We start from the raw sequence: 6000 nt of genomic DNA, 5'->3' as shown, positions 1-6000 counted from the left end.
TTAGTCAGTTGTCTGTAAAAAATGCATGAATTATATGTAAGTCACTTTACAAGTTTATACTGTAGACCTGTAACGGACCTACTTTTAACATGATTACATGATGAAATTATGCAAATTCAGGTATAGGGCTAATAAAAATGTTTTTCACAGAAAATGTCATTGTGAACCAGAGAGGTTACTTCTCTATTTTTATGCTATACAAAGATATACAATTATAATGACAGCTATTTGCAGCCTATTGTAGAGTAACCTATAAGAAATTATTATTATCAATAGCCTAAGTAACACTTCTGTTCAGTCATAATTCTTGTGTTCTTTATGTTTCTTTTAATTGTAATGTGATACTTAGACTAGACTACTGTTTTTGGGTTAGGTTAGCAATGTATCATATCACAGGCTAAACAACCTAACAGTGCCTCCCATAGGATGTCTATGGTGCCTCATCTCCACAGAGCTGTAGGCTACTGTAGCCTGCACTGAGTGCGCCTAATTTTGAATGCGCATCTGTAGCTCGTCTCCGATTGGATAATGACGTGAGGGCAGGAGGAGCAGGAGAAGAGCTGCTACGGTAGTTCACAGCTACGGCGAACGAACCAGCAGCACGCACCATCTGCAGAGTGGAAAGAGAACATGGGAGCAGAAAACGTTGAGCCTCACTACACACTTTATACACTTTTCTCAGACAAGCCTGAACATTTTCACACTTTTCGCTCTTGTTTAAACTCTCTCAAATTTCAAACCTTAGTGGAAAAATAAGTCCAGTATTATAGAATGGTTGTATGCACATGTTTACAAAAAAGTAGGGAAAATGTGTAGGACGCATAAAGCATGTTCCCCAGATGGTATTGATGTACAATCTCACCCTCAGCCCCCAAATGATAGTAAAGATTATTAAGAAAACAAACATAAAACCATGTCACCTGCTAGTTCAGCCAGTGATACGCCAGAGAATGATAGTCAGTCTTATCTCAGGAACACGTGTCTCTTTTACCTTAAACTGCGAGGACAGCTGCTAATTCCTGCCTCTAATATACAGACTACTTGGATTTGAAGGGGAAAAGGTCTTCTGGACTGCATGACCACAGTTGGTGTCAGCAAAAGCAAGACGTTCCTTCAGACTGATGCAAGGCTTAAGAAGATATGGGGACACAAAGTGGCTGCTTAGATGATGTGAAAGAGGTGGTCCTGCTTCTGTTCAGCTCCTTTGAAGAGAAGTAGGAGTTCATGCGTTTCCATGTAGAAGATGGAAACGGCAGATGAGGTGCAACTGGAGCAAGTGTCTCTGACACCCACTATTTCTGTCTTTGGTAAGTCTGTTTCATAGCTCTCTCTCTCTCTCTCTCTCTTTTTAATTGCACTGTTTATAGAATGTCATGTACATCAGTGCTTATTAATATAACCTGTTAAATAATTTGTTCAAAGGTGAGCAAATAAGTCTTTCTTATTTCTCAGACCTGAGAATCTCACGTTACAACAATTGTGATTGAGACTCTGGGATCTGGAGTCGGGCTCTGAGGTGGCTGGAATCCAGGTCTGGCTCTGACTCTTGGCTGGGTTTGCACCTGGATTGAGACTGTTTTTATAAAATAACAGTCTGAATCTGGGTCCAAGCCTGGCTAAGACTCGGGGCCAGACCAAGACTCAGCTGACGTCTGACTAACCTTTGCGCTGGATTTTTAAAATGCAAAGTGCGATTTATCACTGCAAAAGACACGTTGTTAAGGATGCCAATACTTTTGACCATGCAGTGTTCACTTCCCAAAGCATGTTGGTTATATTTTGTCTTGAATTTGGGGAAACCAATTGTTGTTGCAGTTTCGCCATGGCTGTGTATGTGTACGTATATGCTTGTACTTATTTTTTAACTGATCAATTAAAATGCTTAATATGCTCCTATATAATTTTATTCTACAGATGTTTCTTCTCCATAAACCCAGAAAAAGGAACCAAAAGAGAGAACAACAACTCAAAGCATCTTTCCAACAACGTGGCGTTAAGCCTGAATATTGACTCTGTGGATTTTTAGCTTTTACTTTGTTAAATCCACAATGTCTACTTTGAAACTTTTTCTGGTCAACAGTCCGACACCTGCTTGTTTCATGAAGATGTTCTTGCTTTGAAGGAATGTTCCACAGTTTTTTTTTTTCGTTTGTTTGTTTTTCTACAGTGCTGTTACTGCAGTGTTTATAGGTTTGTTTGGTGGTCTCCTGATGTTTTGGTATGGTAACTACACATGTGTGTTCTATGACCAGGGCCACGGTTGTGGTGACAGCAGAGTGCGTGCTGCGCGGGATGGTGATTACGGTAATTTTCGCACAATATGTGTCACGGCGAGTGAGGTGAGCCGTGTGGAAGAAATGAAGGAGGATCCAAATGCAGGCAGTCGTGAAGGTGTAAAGGTGGTTTATTGAACATGAAAGTAAATACAAATGGCAAATGGAGCTAGAACTAAACTATACTGGGATCAACTAAACTACAGAGCACAAACCTTAACGAGAACGACCAGAAGAGACTAACGGCGGACAGCAGGGAGAACACACGGGTGAGACATGGTAGAAACACAGATGACGCAGGGTGGAATACACAGACGGACCAGCAACTACAATGACGGCAGACATGACTTAAATACACGGAGAATCACAGGGGAATTACACACAGGTGGTGGACACAGCTGGGAATGATCAACAAGACGAGACAAAGGTAAAACTGAACACACTCACATGAGACGCAGACCATCACAATAAAACAGGAACAAGAAACCATCACACTAAGACACAAACTCGACATAGAGAGACAGACAGACAATGGCACATGGAGCTAGACAAATACTAAGCAGACACAACCGAAGAACAAATCCTAAACACCACAGAAACATGAAACTCAAATAATAAACATCATCATCATCAACACTACAAGAGAACAAGAAAACAATCCCTGATGCAAACTAAAACCAAAACATAATAAAACTCAAACTACTGGGTCCAACGGACCCAGAACCGTGACAATATGTCATTTTTGTTTTAACAGGTTACTATGTAACTTTTTCTGGTAGAGGGTGTGCTTGTTTCATGAAGATGGTTGCTTTGCGGGAATGTTCCACAGTTTTATAGCATTTGATTGAATTGTGTGACTGTTGTGTAAGTTGGAAAAATGCATCCAATTGTTGTCAATTGTTTTATTGATGATGGCTGCAAAATAAATTTCCCTAAAGTGATATTTTCCTCACTAGTCTTTTCTGAAGATGTATTTTTGCATGTTTAGGTGTAGGCATAGCAGTAAGATGGTCTGCAGGTTTATGATTTAAACTTTTACATTAAAACATAAAAATACAGCATAGTAATAGATTTTATGTATAATATACAGAACAGCTCCATTTAAAATGCACAGTTTCACAGGTGTTTTACCAGTTCAAATGAGTTTTTTGTTTGATATTTTCCTGTTCATTTTACAAATTATGGATCCACAATAAGCAATTATTACATGTAGAAAATACAGGAAATATTCTATGAACATACAACAATTGTTGTGTGAAATTAACTTATTTTTTTGTAGATTTAACAGTTGTGAGTTTCATTCACTGTAAATAAGTTTACATATTTTGTATGTAAAGCTATCTACTGTATTTTTACAGGAAGTCTCTGGTAACCCCAGCTGCCAGCGTTTTCCTGTAAAAAAAGTGAAAAATACTATATATACACAGTGTGTATATATATATATATATATATATATATATATATATATATATATATATATATCACTCCAAATAGCTCAAAGAGGTTGCTCTAGCCTTCCAAGTAGTATCTATCTTTGGGGCCTGCTGTCCAGGCTCTGAAACCAAGTCAGATAAAAAAAAAAGTGCCATGATCAAGAAGGGAGCTGCCATAGTAGGTGTGACTGATTTGACGATTTGAAGATTTGACCCGCAAGACTACTCAGGTTTGAGGGTGAGCAAGGGAAAACACGCAGATGTCAAGGCAGTCAGGCTGTGTGAGTCCTCCCACCCACATCGACTCATAGGATCAGGGATTAGAACTTCTACAAGGAGCTGAACCACACTTCCTGTATAGCGGGTTCATGGGCCTACCAGTTGACATCAGCTTAAAAGGTGACTGCAAACGTCACCTCAATCTTCAGCTATGCTAGCAACCTTACTCTTCTCTCAACATCATGGCAAAAAAACAAAACAAAAAAAACCAAAACATCACGGCAGGTGTTGAGAAAAGCGGAATAGAGAGAAAGATTCAGCTTTGATCTTTCATATTTGTGTAAATAATAAACAGACTGGTTCTTATATTGTATATAGCACTTTTCTGATTACTCAGATAAAGTAGAGTGGGTGAATGAGGCAAGTCACACAACTTGCCTCATTCACCCATTCACACACGCACTTTTTCTAAGCTTTTATTTCTATATAAATGCTGGTTATCTAACATTCACTCGCATTCATATAGGGCTTTGGAGCGTGATGTCACGGGGGTGGGCGTGGAAAGAATTTTGGCCCGATCCGCCATTTTGGGGGTCTAGCGCAAGTGAAAAGGGAGCGATGGCACACACAAAAGCCATGGTTCGTATTTGCTGTGTGGTCGGCTGCAATGTTTGATGACACAACCGGCAAGAGAATAAGCTTGAAAATGGTTTATCTTTTCATTCTTTCCCAACCTGGAAGCAACATGAGGCAGCTCGTGTATCGGATGTTAGCAAACGAAGGCGTCTAGCCTGGATAGCAGCTGTGAGATGAGCTGACGTGCAGTTCTCTTCCATCTCCAGATATCTGTTGGTGCTCCTGACATTTTCATTCCAGTAACTTCTAAGTATGTTCATATTACTCTTTATAGCCTATTAGTTTCATTTTCTATGCGCTCTGAGGTCATAGCAAATCAGAACAAACATCCTACTGAGTGATTTTGCAGAACTACCTTCTATTTATAGAGTTGCTAATTATTTGGCATTATTGCAGCAAACCAGCCAATGAAATGGATGAAACATCATGACTGGGTTCCAGCGCTACACAAGGGACCTGCTTCAAACATACCACCATGCCAATCAGATTACTTCTTCCATGTGAGGGTGAAGAGGTGACCCTTCTGGATAAGATGGTGAAGGTTTGTTGCGTTTGGTGAACAGTGTGATAATAAAAACAGGGAAAATAAAACCTGCTCCTGTTAAATATTCTTAAGTCTTTTGCTGTATAAATAGCGGTATTTTTTTTTCAAAAGATACAGTAAATAAAGTAATGTTAGTAGTGGGTGATATCATGTAAACACTCATGATTTTGTGTAAACATTTTGTCATTTGTAAACTATAAATGACATGGATTCTACATTGTAACTGATGTAACGTTCTATATGGTGGTTTTAATTTAAAAAAGAGGCAAAAATTAGTTTGTTTCTTTATTCAACTTTTGAACAAATTATTTACACGGCAGTGCACTTCAGGCATAAATCTAGACCCCTAGATAAAACATTATGGCATTATAGCAGTGACAACTCCTCCACAGTGGCAGGTGGGATTTTTCTTTTTTGAGGACGGCTCCTTTTACCTGTCCCCACGCGTGTGTTCATTAAAAATCATTGTTTGACCGACTCTCCTGGACCATTGTTGTATTTGTGCTCACCCTCAATATTTGAACTCGTAACAGAAAACACTGGGTCACCGAAAGAAATGTATGTATGAAATGTTTCCAGTGGTTAGTATCATGGTTGCTAGGCAGCCTGAGCCTAGACGGTCCCATTTCACAAGCCTCGCACTTCTGGCCTTCTCGGTCTTCAAGGACGTGGCCTACGTAGACTGCGAAGGCTGGGTCCTCCAAGGCTGCAGACTCTGAATTGGGATACAGCCATGGTCACTGATCAGTTTCCATTGATAACCTGTGAAATAGCCTCACAAATGCCCAAGAACTGCTGATTAGGTGTGGGTTTCAATTATCAATTTTCCAATTAAAATGGATTTTAGCTTGAATACCGCAATATTGATTCATTAAGCCCTGAATCGACTTTTTAA

The sequence above is a fragment of the Astatotilapia calliptera genome, chromosome 9 (assembly GCF_900246225.1).
Source record: "Astatotilapia calliptera chromosome 9, fAstCal1.2, whole genome shotgun sequence".
In the NCBI taxonomy this organism is placed as follows: Eukaryota; Metazoa; Chordata; class Actinopteri; order Cichliformes; family Cichlidae; genus Astatotilapia; species Astatotilapia calliptera.
This window is presented reverse-complemented; position numbering follows the sequence as displayed.